Below are 15,790 nucleotides of genomic sequence, written 5' to 3' on the forward strand. Positions count from 1 at the left end.
ATCTGGCCCACAAGTTGTCCACGTTCCCAATCGCCCATGCGAACAGCAGTGGCGGCCGCAGGCGTGCCGAATCTGGCCGTCCCACGGGACACCGACAGTCGTCCTAAGTGGCGCACGTGCGCCATATCGCCGCCGCTTCCCCGGCTCCCGGGAGCGTGTCGTCGCGCCGCCATATTTTTCCCGTCGGCTCGCGGATCTGAAAGTTGGCCCGGGGCTGATGTACGCTGCGGCGGCGGCCTGGCCCACATCCGAACCTGGCACCGCCCTCCCCCAGCTCGTGGAGAGTGGCGGCGGGGCGGCAGCCGGCCGGACAGCTGCTGCGACCACTGCCGGCGCAGAAGCAGTGCGGCCGCTGGTCGTCTGTTGGTGACCGCATGCGAGACATAGCTGTCCGATGAATTTTTGGTGCTTGTAAATCCATCCAGGCGTCAGTTTGTGCTTATGGGATAAGGCTGCCTAGGTTATTTTTTCTGAAGATTAAGGTGCCACATCTGCAGCCTTGAATAGGCGTAGCATCCGTGCTAGAGGAGATAATCGTTAAGTTCGGAGTACGAACGTGACAAACCTGCCGATTCAGAACCACCGCGGTGAAGGGATGCATCTCCCCACGAGGGTCACGTATACCAAAGGCTGAAGCTATTGGGTCATGATACAACTGCTGAACGACTGGTATGTGTGCCACGATCCTATCTGCCAAATTTCACCGGCATTCGTAGGTTGGCAACATTGACAGCGGGTGCCAATCTTCGGTGACGCCTCACCTGCGAGATGGGGCGTGACCAGATCCTTTAACGCTTGAACTCGGTCGAAATCAATCACCCAGCCATCCGTCCATCGTTGAACGCATTACCGCGCCCAACTGCACCATCTGAGTTCGTCAAAGTGCTGTCGGACAATCCTGTCATGACCCGACAGTTCTGTTACGACCCAATAGTCCTGCCACGAGCTGACAGTCCTGTTAAGACCGACAAGCACGTCACGAGCCATCGGTTTGTCACGAGCTGATAGCCTTGTCACGATCGACACTTCTGCCAGAGACGACAATGGTGCCACAGGTGACAGTGATGCCATGGTCGGCAGCCCTGCCACGGGTGGTCCGGGGCAGGGCCGTCGCGAGCCGAAGGCCCCGGCCCGGACCACGGCCCTTGTTGACGTGGGCGAGGCTGCGGCGGCGGGGCGGCCGGGCGGGCCGCGACCCGGCAAAGGACCAGCGTGACCCAAATTCCGGCTGGTCGGCCCGGCCGCAGCCGAGACCAGGCCCGCACCGCGCTGAGGGCGACGGCTGATACGACGGTGCAAGAGCTGGATGGAGGGAGATTACGGGAGAGCCGCACCGGACGTGCCCTGCTCGCATGAAGGACCGCTCGCATGAGAGTAATTCTCCGCTACCGTACGTTATACAATGACTCTGGGGTGTGCAGTAGATATGTGAAGCCCAATGTGAGCTGTGGTAGCACTATAGATTACATTATATGTGAAATGTTGCTGCGGTGCTCTTGTCGTGGTGGTAACTAACAGTGGTGCAGAGGAGGGTGCGTCACCATAAGTTACAGCAATAACAAAAGCTCAAGTTGCCGGATGCAAACAGATCTGACGTAATTTACAAATGCAGTCAGACTGTATGTGAGACTGTACCAACAACGCATTTTTTCATAAGTCATAACCCACGAACTGAATTGCGCCGAACGCCTGATGTTATTGAAAAGTGGAATAATCCCGGCTTGACGACGTCCTCAGTCAACAACTGTCGTCGAGTCAGTGAACCGACCCGCGTCTGGCACCGACTTCGGCAGTATGCAGATGGAAAGTGGGCATTAATAGCGCGGGCGCGCGCCATCTGCCGCCGCCGCGTCGGACGTGGCGCGCTGATCGCTCAGCGCCGGAACTGTGTCAGTGCAGGCGGCGCGGCCGCGTCATTAGCGGCGCCGGCCGGCCGTCTGCGGCGGGCGGCGCTCTCGATCGCCGCTCATCGGCGTCCAACGGCGCCAGTTCGTGGGAGCTGGCCGCCGCGCCGCCGCCGCCGGCGCCGGCCTCGTCACTCAGTGGGTCGGCACCGGCCGCACCGCGGGCGGGGAGGTTATGCACGCGCTCGCCGACGCTTGACGGAGCATGCGACATGTGCAGCGTTCAGTGTGATGCACCTTTGAGATGGCTGAATCACACGGAAATGTCTTGTCTCGGGATGTCGTCTTCTCGAAATGTATCGGACCTCCTCGGGCCTCATCAGGCCTCCCCGGGCCTCGTCAGGCCTCTATACGATATCTGCAGTCGCCTGGCGATGGGGGGCCGGCAGCGACGGTCGTCAGAGCGCAGCGTCATCAGAAGCCTCGTCGAAGTGGGCCCGACTCGACGAGGCTCAGCAAGAGGCATGGTCGGCGCTTTCCCAGGCGCCATCCATGAGCCCTCCCCCCCCCCCCCCGCCGGCCCACCCCATCGTCGCCGATGGAGACGCATCTGGCGTAACCTTTCTGTTTACCCCAGGCGGGCAGAAGCCAGGCTGACAGCTTGGCACGTGGGCACTGTCCAGGTAGTGACATGTTTGCGATCTGGTGAAAACCACACGCCTTTTTATCTAACGTGACGCTTTGGGTACTTTTTCCGATCGGACCTATTCGGTTTTTGCTCCACCAAATCCTCTGCAGGATTGGCTCTGCGATTAGAGCCATAGGCAAGCGTCCTTTAGTGCCAATAACCGAAACCTGCCGACTGAGGGGCCGTCCTGGTTCGACGGAGGATTTCGTGAAAGATTCCAGCGTACCGCGTAGCTCGGTGACGAGGTCATGCCATTCGAGCCTGACCTCCTGGGCGGCTGGCAGGTGACCGCCCGCGGCACATTGCCTACGCGCTGTTTCTTGGATGCGAACCCAGAAGTCTGCTACGCAGACATCAGGTGTTCAGCGCTCAATGAACCAAGCCACGAGGACGGCAAACTTATTCTACGCGTTATCATGCATAGCAAAAGATATCACTTCCAATGTAGCGAGATCCAGTTTTTTATCTTTACTGCACAGAATTGCATGATGCTGCCATTTTGTCTGGGGCTGTCGAGAAGACGTTGCCAGTAAACTGGCGTATACGCAGTTCAATTATCGTGCAGGAATATGAGCATTACGTCAAATTTCCTTCAGCTGAAAGAGTACTCCTCGAATGCTATTGAGTAGTTGCGTGGTGCATGGTATTACAATCGCCTCGTGGCCACGCTTATTACTAAAACCCGACACTACGATGTTGACCGATGGCCAAGCCCGTACAATGACGCTAAACCAGTAAACCGGCTGGTGGTTACTCATTGACGTCGACACCATACGTCTGCTGCATTCTGCGCCGAGTCGTTTGACGAGTGGGCCCGGTTTTTGCGCCCCCCGGACCGGCTTCGCGTACAAGACATGCTGTCATCCGACTTTCGGTGTCGGCAGTGCAGTCTTGATGGACAGCTAAAGGTTACGGTCATTTGCGGTGGGTCTCGATTGCCCGGCTTGGACTGGGAGTCAGCGCGTCAGTGACCCGGGTCATCAGGCCAGGCCAGCCCGTTACACACCGCTTCCCGGACTAGCTGTAACCCTACATGGGGCCACTCCCACGGGGTCGGTTACAGGTGAGTCAAGCTCATGCAAAATTTATTTATGACTCACGTTATGGAGTACGATCGTTTGGGCACTAAATTAGCGTTGCCGTTGATATTTGCCGTCCTGTCCGACTGCGTCGCACTTACACCAAAGCAACGATCGGATATGTTCATGATGCCAAGGTAAACTGCGGGCTGCTGCACGATGTTGTCGCGCTGTTCATGCATGTTTTTCATGAAAGTCTTTGCATGAATGCTGATCTGCAATTAATTGCAATTTATTGATCATAAGCACCACCTAGCTTTACATGTCCTCATCTCGGTAGGACAGCTGGCGTTCCCTTGAATCATAAGCATGCCTCAGACTTATTGTCTGCGGCAGTTCAACGGCTCCGACCGAACTTCGCCGACAATTGAGGACTTCGCGCTGACCGCATGCATCGCCGGTGATGAATGACGAAGCGGAGGCGCCTCCGAACTGCTTCCGACCTGCATAAACCCCTCCCGCCTCCCTGCAACGCACTGAGGTCAGCGCAGGCCTAACCCGTCTCATCCCGCAGGTGACGTAACTCGCCGCCGAACAGCGGCGATTGACCGCATTTTTGTTCCGCGTTCCAGGTTCGGTTTGTTGGCCTTCACAGCTGAGTAGGTCATCGGGCCGGACGGCGGCAGCGGCGGCGGCCGGGAGGGAGGCGCCAGCAGGGACGGCGGACCGCCTCCGCGCGGCTCGGCCAGAGCGACCGCACACCGCTCTCTCCCTCGACCGCACTCTCTCTTTCCGATGCGACTGCAGTGGGTGCCGGTCGGTTCCCAACCATGAGCAACGCTTTCATTGGTGATTTACTTCACCGAAGTTGATGCACTTAACTGTCCATTTAGAACACGAGACGCCATAGCTGACGGCTTGCACTTCAGGTGGACGGTGTTGTTTTGAGTTTGTTTTTATTGCTGGTGTAATCTTAGGGAGGTGGTTTATCAGTTTAACTATGATGTGTGACCCTCGTGCTTTTGTGTTCATCTTTTATGCACAGCGTGCATATCCAAAATTTCGTAGTTGGAGCGTAGGCGACCAAAAGCCAGATAAAGGATAGCATTAGCAAGCACTACTCCCCCAACCCTTGGTTATCTTTTGGAAGGGGGAGAGGCCTACTTCCTAGCATGCCTGGCATTCAGGCCGGTGGAGCAGGTATTCGCTCGACGGGCGAGTAAGCCGCCTCAGTGCCCCCCAGGCAGAGTGCACTGATTCAGAGGCGCGCCTGTGTGACCCACTTCCTCACACCAGGGCCTCGGGACAATAACTGGTGTACCATTCCACAGCAGCCGCGGCCAGCTGGACAGCGGATCACCGATCCGTCGGGGCTGAAACGAGTGTGGAGTGAAGGCTCATTACCTACCAAGGCTGATATGCACTTGACACTTATTATTATTGTTCTGTCCTTCTCTGCTTTCTTCCTCTTCCCTCTTTCTTGCTTGCACCAGCGTTCCATTGTGCCACATGTTTGATCGGGGAAGAAGTGAGCTTCACAGCCCCTGCCATATGCGATGAGTACCCACCCGTTCACGGCTGTGCCCTCTGAACCATATTGCACTTCGACACTATCTGTCGTGCGTCCAAGATCCGGCACTGGTTCATTTCACACTGCATTCACGCTAGTGCTGCTAGTAAGTGTGCTGCGCGCCAATGGCATACACTACAACACTCGGGAGGGACAGCATCATGAACGACGTCCCCCGCCCTTGAGAGTGGCAGCATCGTCAGGGACAAGCTGGTGTGTAGAACATGAGGTCATCGACGCTGACTGCAACATGTTGCATCATCGTGCTCATGTTCAAAGTTTTTTCAACGGAATTGGGTATTTCGTTCCCAACGTTATTAAGCCTAAATTGACTAGTGGTGATGTTTCAAGCACATCTTGTAGATTACTGCCCATTATCGATTTTATGCCCCGCTGTCGCGAAAGCATCAAACGCACTGTGCAGTAATAACTGGTCTGTACTTTAAGATCAATCAGCTTTTCACGTAAAATCATCACTGATTGAGAACATCTCACTCTACTGAAATTGTGTGGTACTTCGAGACTAATTTGATTCTCCAATTTCTGAGTGTGCGTCTGTCCGTCTGTCTGTCCGCATTTCTTAAGCCAAAAACACAACACAATGCAGGCAGCTGCACGGATTGCATGCAATTTGCGCATCCCTGTAAACCAGCCTTTGTGATGGTATACGGCATAAATTCAATCCCGTCTGATACCGGTGTCTGTCACAGCATAAGCAAGGCATGTTTTGGCATTTAGCAAGGGATACATTTTTCGGACACTGTGTGTTTCGTGAGTGTTTCATATAACACAAACAAATTGTGCAATGCTCAAACCATCGAAATAATGTCGCAATGCTTAGGCAACGATAAGTGGAGCGTGCCCACCCGCAGAGGACTGAAAGCTGACGCAGGCTCTGAAAGCTAAGAAAAACTAACCATGACACAATTTGTGTCATTGGGGAGCGCATCAGTGTTATGGTGGCTGGAGGCAATGTTATGCCGACGCCAACGGCGCCGGGCCTTCGCGCGGCATAACTAAGCAAAGAATAACAACTTGATATTATCTGTTCGCGGTCCCAAGTGCGCGGAACTGCGCTGTGCGGGCAATGACCCCGAGTGATTCATGAGTGTAAAAAAGCTCACAAATACCTCAGCCTCTGCGATGTTGCCAAGGGGGTCATTGCTGGGGCCATGGCCCCCTGAGCTATGAGGTTTACACGAGATACATGTCGACTTCGCAGAAAAAAGAGGGTTGAGTAATACGCCGTCTGATATCATTTGAAATTTTTTGCACGTATCAGTCACCCGTCAAGGTCTCCAATGATGGCGCAAGCTAATTCGAGGCTTACCAATATTTGTTTGAGGTATAAACAGACGGTTTTGGGGTGAACCAATCACTCACACGTTCACCGTGCTGGTTTTCTGTACAAAGTGTCCTGAAATCAGCACAAAGAAGCACATACCAAAACCTGGATTGTTGTCCCTGTTTGAGCAAGTGCTATGTGAATTAAACTGCATTGTTATCAATGACTTGTGTAAGCAATGGCTGAAGTGCAAAGCTTTGCTTCAAGGCTCTGATACGTAGCTGTTATATACCCTCACTGGCGACGCGAATGGCACTTCACAATGGGTGGAAATTTCCTCTTATTGAGGTCTGTAATAGCCCTCGCCTTGGTATGTTTCCTATAAGCAAAAGGACTACTCATCACGCAACTTTCGTATTCACCGGCAGTGTTAATTAGCACTAAGCACAAGCGCTGTGTGTAATCCCGGGATACCCCAATATTAGCACGATCACCAAATATAACAAAGGTCGCTCCCCATGCCGGACCGTAGAACGTCCTCAAACGTGACATGGACCTGAAATTTCCACACAATGCGTGAAATTGATGTATAGGAAAAGCCAGAATTGTCAACAACCGGCTCCAAACCATTTCAGAAAATCCATCGAAAAAACCAAGGGGATGGAGTCTGCTCCTCTCGTATACCCGGAGTCGGGTTCATGTTACTCTCGCAGGAGGTAGTGTTGCGGGATAATTCATCGCGACGAGTCTGTCGACATCATTTGCATAATACCCAGCTTATCGATGGGCCGAGTCTGCTGTTGCTCATGTAAATCTACGGTTATGGCACAACAAAGCACGTATGCATACCCTCGTTCAAATGCTGTTGGCTTTAGCCTTGTTCGGGTTTGTTTGGAGCCGTCAGTTTTACCAGACCTATCGAATCAAAATACAGGTACCATCGTACAGGTCGTAGAGCATACATCTACACTTCTGTCTCATCAACGAACTTTTTTATCGTTCACTTGTGCAGAACTGCTATGCTAACTGTTAAACAAAGAGAACAAGAACAGTTGAAAAGATGTAGATGGCAACCCTGTTCCAGGCCCCTTGAAAGCTGTTGCGACAGACAAAAACCGTTTGATTGAACACAACTGTTACTGCTTCCTGGTGCACACACAGGGCTGAATTTGACATCGGGCAAGAAAGAGTGATAGACGCAAACATCTCACTTGGTCAGATCCGCGTGTCCCAGTCTCAGTCTGTTTTGTTTGCTTTATTCTGACCTCCATTTTCTGTGTTCTATCAGAATCACATGTGCTCTTCAGGCCATGTTAAACTTTCTACTGTGTCCAGTGGTTCCTGTGGCTATTTTCCGCACAACAACAAGAGAACATGGTGCACCTGTTTGAATTGATCACAAGTATCACGCCAGTTAGCAACATGTAGCAAGTTAGCAACATTCCCAGCAACAAAATCTGCTTGTCCCAGCAACAACCTCTGCCTAGCTGGGTGGACTCCCTGGACATCCAGCTCAAAACCCAACACAAAAAATGACCAGGTAATTGCCCCTCCGACTTGTGTGACCGTATAGCCCTTACTAACACGGTGATTTGAGTGGTTGTAGCTTATTGGGCGGTTCTAGCGGGCTGTCATTAGCTGACTTTGGCCAATGACTATTTTAAGCCTTCTCATCTATGATTTTTCCCTACCTATCACATGCCACAATTCCTTCGGATCTGCACCACCTCTTCGCCTGCTTTTTTACGTTTGTTTCATCTTCCTAGCTGGGAGTGCCGCGACTTGATTTTATGTTTTCTGGTGTTAATGTACGGTTTACTGCGCCGCTGGGATTGAGGGAGGGGCACTCCTGGTTACCTGTTCTTGGGTAACGGCGTAGAAAAAAGTTAACCGACAAGTTCAACTGGCCCATGCGTCAACTCCGTGTACATGGGGTTTCTTGCACGTTCTTCCCACTTTAACCTAACCAGCCGCGGAGGGCACTAGCCGTGGTCCCATGTCCGCATCCGTACACTGGCTAGGGCCATCTCGCTATGATCCGTCATCCCGCCGCCATGGTCTTGGGCCGCGCGTGCGCCACTATAGTACCATGTCCCGGCTCGTGTCGCCCGATCACGTATCCACTGGGCGTGCGCAGCAGCCTGGCGCTGCTGGCGGTGATACGCTGAAGTGGAGCGCGCCAGCTGGCCGGCTGGGCGGCTGCAGAGGGTCGGCCCGGCGCGGCGCGGCGCAGTGCGGTCCGCCCGCTGCCGTTACCTGCCGCCGGCCCCGCCCGGCCGCCCGGCCGGCCGACCGCGCACCTGACGTCGCCACTGACCCGCTCCCTCGGGAGACGTTACCTTTACCCGGCCTCCGTTACGTACCCTCAGACCTGTAACACGCACCGATTGGGTACCCTCGCCAGAAGGATTGGGCATCGGAGTCTCAAAGGCCATAACGGTGCTGTATGAGGGAACATGAAGAAATTACAGTGTAAGAAAGAAGCAGTGGCAAAAAAGGTGACAGGAGAAAACCGAGAAAAGATGTCTCTGCCCCACCCCCGCCCTCGCTGCCAAAAGTGGGAATTTGATGAAGCCTTGTAATAAGTTGAGTGTCACAGTTCATCCTGATTTGATCTCAGGATTCAGCCTCATTTATTTCAAAAACGTAATCCGCTTATAATTCGCGCGGAATCTGGACGACTCCAGCCCGAGTTGCAAAAACTTGAAAACATCCGTTTCAGAAATTATTTGATTCGGTTGGGTGACTGAAGACACCATGATTAGGTCATCGCGATATAGCTCTTATCACATGATGGACACGGACAATTTTAGATGCAACTGTGATGATAAAGAACGCGTGGTGTGGCTATGTTTGTAGCTACTACACATTTCCAGTCATTCGAGCCATAACATACCGAATAACCCGACCCGACCCAATAAGTGAGGGAGGAACCTATCCACGGCATTGACATCAAGCGACATAATGTAATTGGGACCGTCCATCATATCGTTTTTTCCCTGAGTTTCAAGTTACACAAAAACTGCATTTGGTCATAAAAAATGCTGCGTGATAAGCCGTTTCTGAATGTGGTGGATTTAGGAACGTTCAGCGTTCCGATTAGCTAGTAGTTCCATGTCAGACTTGCACGGGTCAGAGATGACCAGAGATGCATCCTTCAAACCCAGTGAGAGTTCGTGGTGCTTAGAAAAGATAGCTCTCATAGCCTCCGTGGGAGTTAAGGGCCCGGTCCTGCGGTCCGGGTCCTTTAAAAGACATCCGGCACCTGAGGCCCTTGATCTTCGGTCCCGAATAGCACTTAGAGCCTCTTGGTACCAGAAAGGGGGGGGGGGGGGAGACACTTTCCTACTGTCCACTGCCTTTGCCCATGTTAAAACTGCAAACTAGGTTCCAAATACTGAATTTTTCATTTTCCAACCGGTAGAAATTGGTAACGAATTCAAAAATTATGTCAATGGGCTGGCTGAATTGCATGACAATTTGAGATAACATATAACACCTAGTCTGCATTTTGAAGCTTTAGTCGTAAATCCACGATTTTTCACTTCAGAAACACGAAATAAGACTCAGTGTCACTGAATGTGGGATAAATTAATGAGAAATCGATTCATGGGGTAGAAAATTATGTTGTGAAACAGACTTAAATTGTTGAAACAGACTTTGAATCGACAATGAATCCATCCCGCACCTCCCAAAGGGCCGCTCGGGACCTGAGAGGCGGGCCGGGGGAGGAGCGTGCATCCTGTGCCCCTCGACCTGCGCTCATGTCTCTACCACAACGTCGTGGGGCAGTTTGCCCGGGCAGGGAGCCGCTTCCCGTAACGGCAGAGCCAGGTCCGGCCCAATCAGAGCCGCTTCGCCGATGGACACCTTGCGATAGGCCCCACCGGATGGCATCAGTCCGTCGTCCACCGCGGAGATGAATCAGATTATCCAGCTGAGCCCTCATGTCATCTCTCCAGGCGTGTGAGATGAGCCTGGAGGCGGTGAGAGCAGCCGGGCCCACGCTGGCGTGGAGCCCATGGCCAGCGGCCCAGCAGCAATCTCCCGCGGGATGGTATCGTTGTCAAACACGCAGGGAAACTACTTATTGGTGGCAGTAGTAAGAGCAATCCGAGTTGCATCCGAAGACTTCACGGTGCCGAATCACGGGGGCCGGTCAGCTCTTTCTCCTCAGTCGATCTTTCTAAACTACCTTAACAGTTTGGTTAAGTTAAATAAAGTTTAAGTCAAGACGTAAGAACATCTAGGGGTATCCGGTGCAAAAAGTTTGCCCGCTTGAATGCTAGGATGCAATACAAGCACTGATCAATGCCAGTAATGTTGATGTTACTTGATATCCGAAGTATTTAAGTGCGCTTTCTGGGGTGTGAGAGATGTAATGATATTCCGGTTTTAGCAATAAGTGTATGTGATGAAGCATTAAGTGCATGGTGCTCTTTTCTCTACGTCACTTAGTTTGACCTCTAAGGACCTCTGCCTCTAATCAAAGATTTAACTCATAGCTAAAAGTGAAAATTTGTCACCCTGGCATTCCTTTCTTTTTTATAGAAATACATTAGAGTGGCATCATATTTCTTCTTGCATATCATATTTATACACAATGTAATAATATGCTGGCATCATATTCATAAATATGTCATATTCATTTTCGTCACACCTATGAAAAGTCACTCTCAAGATCAAAGGTCAGGGTCACGCAAACACCGATGCCCTGATATTTCTTCGCTCAAGAAGGAAGCGCAGCAAAAGGATATCATGTTATTGCTTGTCATGTCCCCTTTTGTAACATCTGCAAGAAGTAAACATCAACGTTAGAGGCCAAGGTCACATAGAGCGTAGCAACCAGCATTCATTCCTTTACCACAGTGATTCTACAAAAAAACATCGAAGTGATACTCGCGATGTCCGCTTATGTCACACCTGCAAAAATTAACACTCATGGTTAAAGATCAAGGTCGCATAAAACACTGACAATTGTTCTTGGGTCAAATAAATTAAACAAAATGGGTGTCATAATGATCCCGTATTTTATAATGTCGTACCAACAAGAAAAAAGTGAGGGTCAAAGGTCAAGGTTAAACAAAGAGCGGTAACTTAGCCTTTATTTGCTTAATCAAGAAGAACAATAAAAAGGGGTCATATTGATCCTCGTGATGTTTGCTTTTCTGACACAAGTCAACACAAGCCCTCAAGTCCAAAGGTCAAGGCCACACAAAGTGTAGTACACCGGAATTTATGCGTTTAGTTGAAATGCAACGAAATGGGTATCATAGTGACCCTAGTGATGTCCACATTCTTTAATCTAGAAGACAAATATGTCAAGGTAAAAGGTGGGGGTCACAAAAACACGACTCCTGCCATTTTTTTTAGCAATGAAGTGCAACGATGTTCTATTTTATTGATGTTTTTGAAATTGGTTACGATAGGCCTGCTATATCGATTAGTGTACACCTACTAAAGTGCGTTCGTGATGCGCACTACTCGCATACTGCACTTACTTATTGACATTTGCGGCGCTGAGAGAAACCAGAAATATCCGACGCGGCGAAAACAACATGCCGCCAAAAAGAAACTCACCACATCCCGAGACTGATCGGATCAGATTGGTGTGTGGACGGATGAAAGTTCGTCGGTCTTCACCGCACCCACGTCCAGTGAAGCGTGATGATTAAAACGCACGCGGCAATTTAAGGTGATGCCGATGTAGTATGTTCCGAGAATACGAGGGCTGTTTTGGTACTGACGCTTCAAGGGGCTGCAGAATTTCAGTGACACTTGATGAGAAATACAGCAGTGGCTGATCTGGTGCGAAATTGTGAACCCACTCGTCGCAACACGCTTTCGTATAATCGAGAACACGATATATGATGCGGTTTGTGGCCAGTGTTAGGATGATAGTAATATACCGCTAGATCATCGGTATATAAAGAATACCGTGGGTGCTGCCGAGCGACGCACATGAACGAGTGTGTATAGGTGGCAGGACTGTCCACGGGCTTTCAGTATGCACGGTAGGCGGCGCCACTGCGGTGTTGGTGGCGCCACCGTCGAAGTGCCAGAAGCTAGTCCCCCAAGTGCGCTGCCGGAAGCTATGTCACTGGCTGCGCGCGCCTGTGCTAGGAAATTGCCCGGAAGAATTGCTCAGCAGCACTAAGCAGACCTCAATCATCACCGTGCCGGAGAGCTCCCTGGTGACGTTCAAGAACGGACCGCCTCCCATTTCCTAAAGGGCGTGCTGGCCCGTCTGCTTCTAGACGGGTTCTGTGTTATCGATTCATTCGGTGACGTCCCAGCCCAACGTCGGTTCCTCGCCAACAGCGCACGGCGTGCGCCGAAGGACGGCGCTGTCATTCGATCGTCTCACCTGCACTGCCCCCACCGGCGTCGGCCGGATCGACTCTCAGGCGATGTACTCGTTGGCCACAACATGTCAACGCTTGACCGGACGGCGATGTCTGTCCCCCTGCATAGGCGGAGGAAGGCAGGAAAAAGGTAGACCTGCTGGAGATCACCGCTGCCTGCAGCTGATCATGCGCATAGTCCACGGCGGCGGCGACGGGGAGGGATGAAGTCGTTGCAACACTCCGACAGAAACCGATCAGTGTTTGCCGCTGCTGATGATAGCCCGCGGTGCATCGTGCGGGCCAGCAACGGTCACCGAGAAGACAGTAGCAGTCAGGAACTCGCAATACAGCACTCCCACCCATCCACGCCTCGTCGCGGACAGCAGCAGCACGGCGACCACCGCGAGGACGTGCCGGCCGCTCCTCCACTTTCTGTAGCCGAAAATGATTCCTTTGTTTCCAATCTCATAAATTGCTTCTTTCAATATCACGTTTCCATATTCTTGAATTAATTGCTCATATATGAATTCATACCGCATGCGAATGATGAATTCGTGGTCCGCAAGCTCTGCATTTATACTGAGATAACTCATCCGGTCAGCCCTTCATGCCTTTCGGGCACTCCGATTGAGGCATTGATCGTCGTTTCTGATGGCCCCTTGGGCCCCTCGGTACCTCAGAGGATGAGAAACACGTGCCCCCTGTGCTCCATCCCGCATGCACCCCTGACTGGGGCCCTCTGACGAAAATGGGGCTCTTCGATTGTCTTACTGTGGAACCCTGCATTGTCACTTCCCAGATCTCCCTTTATTTTCAGAGGGGCCAGTCAACGAGAAAGGTCTGTTCGGCCCGCTGCTGACACAGGTCCTCCGTTAGACATTGTGGCCCCTGACCGACACGAGACCCCTCATTATATCAGGCACCACAATTAATGAAAAAAGGAAAATCCTGAGTCGGGGAAAATGGCAACGAAAAAATTGAAAATGGCTTGGGAAATGTCAAGGCCCAGACCAACACCGTGCGGGCTGTGCGGTATTGGTGCTCCCTGACCAACATAGGGACCCTCATCATCCCAGAGGGCCCTCGATGAACACAAGAGGCCATTTGACTGTCATTTGAGGGCCCGGACCTGTGGGCCGGAGCCCCTGAATAGGATATTCAGCCGGCTTTTCGGGCCATCCGATCGGACCTCTTATTATCGATCTCGAGGGCCCAAAGGGCTCCTCAAAACTCAGAAGAGGCCACGTGGCCTTGTGCGACGGTCTGCACCCCTGGCTCCGTTCGCCTCGATTTTACTCCCTCCTGGACGAAATCTTAGGTACGTCACTACAGGGACCCCTGCTAAATGTTCACTGGAGCCACTGGCCTTCGAATGGAGCCTGGACACACCAGGGTCCCTGTCTCTCTCTCTCCGGAATACGCCACACATGTGAGGACGGTCTTTGCACCTGATCAAGAGCTTTGGTTTGTTTCATACGCTTGCAGGTGGTCAGGATCTTATGGACTCCTATGGACCACTATGAATTTAGCTCCTTAGTAAAATTTTAGAACCTCTGTGGCTACTGGTCCTTGATCAGCGGTTAGATCCAGAAATTCTCTGCCACTATGCTATTTGGGAAGGGAGGGGGGGGGGGGGCATAGCTTGGATATCTTTCCGCTACAGCTTTCAAATTTCCATTTGTTTGATTCGTTCGCCAGTAAGTTAACTTTATCAATTTTTCCTGTTGCAAAAACTGAAGAATGATGCTGTCTGCTTAGAAGAGTCCATTCAACCAATGCAAAATAAGTAGCGAGTTTATTCGATGCGGTCATTTAGTGCCTGATTTCTTCAGTTTATTGGCTTTAAAATACAGACTTGTGTGATCTGGTGGCCTCTAGCTCCTGTATCAGCCAAAGGAGGTAAGAAATTAAATTGAAACACAGAAACGGTGCCCCCTAAACAACTTGGGCCGAGTTCAGTGATCTGCCCTCAAGGGTAGGGTATCGCCGTTACCAGAGGGGCCTTTTGTCAACCCTGTGCCTCCCCTTTACCAAGACCCTGGCTGCGCTCCCGGCTACAGCTTACAAAAGAGGGCCTTATATCCATGTATTCCACACACAATCGGCGATCGACGGACTTTCGCCTACGCATGTCACAAATGCAAAAATAAGTTGATGTAACACGCGCATGCTCGCATATCAGTTGAATCGTACACACCGTACCTACATGCATGACAAGTCTCGTGGCACTTTGCAAGGATGAAACGTAAACTGTTAATGACTTAAACATGTGTCTCTCTCCACGCATATGCTGGTAAATCGTATTGTGACTTGGCTCCGTTGTATGCATGTTCGAGTCTAAAACTTTATAATCGTCTGCTCCGACAGGTGGAGTCCGTAGTAGTTTGGACTGCCTGGCTGAGGTCTCAACAGTACAGTGGTTACGCTGCGTGTCTGGGAAACCAGATGCACAGAGATCGATCCCCTGTGGTCTCCACTCTGTCCGAGATAAAACAGATCGACGCTAGTGTCTGTTCTGTGATCATGGCGGAGGTCACTGGCTGCGATGCACTCGTGAAACATTTCAGGCGAGCTGTTTGTGATTATTTTGTGAACCAAAGTGCAATCATGTGATCATTTGCATCTCTTTAGCGATTACCTGTCTCTTCATTGCTAACGTTCATTTGTTCACTATCCCTGGTCCGCGAGAGAATCAATGACTCCTAAATATGTCACTGGCCGAAATATGAAGATGACAAAGGATTTTTAGACTATCAGAAGGCCCAAGATAACACAGACGGGTCTCGCAAAGAACAATAGCGTTGATGCAGTCATGGGCATTGAGCAAGTCACATGACTCATTGGTAGTTAAGACTCACCTGACTTTTACGTTGAAGTGACAGACACCAACTCAGCCAATGCGGGAGTTACCCAAAGTCCTGTCAATGGAGAGGCCAATCCAATCCTCAGGAATTGCTAAAAACGTAGGCGTGATTATGGGTTATGATCGTTCTATCCCAGGAAATGCACGGGAACAACGTCAGTAGTCACTTTGGCA

Source organism: Pollicipes pollicipes, unplaced genomic scaffold (genome assembly GCF_011947565.3).
Source record: "Pollicipes pollicipes isolate AB1234 unplaced genomic scaffold, Ppol_2.1 Scaffold_3447;HRSCAF=4054_pilon_pilon_pilon, whole genome shotgun sequence".
In the NCBI taxonomy this organism is placed as follows: Eukaryota; Metazoa; Arthropoda; class Thecostraca; order Pollicipedomorpha; family Pollicipedidae; genus Pollicipes; species Pollicipes pollicipes.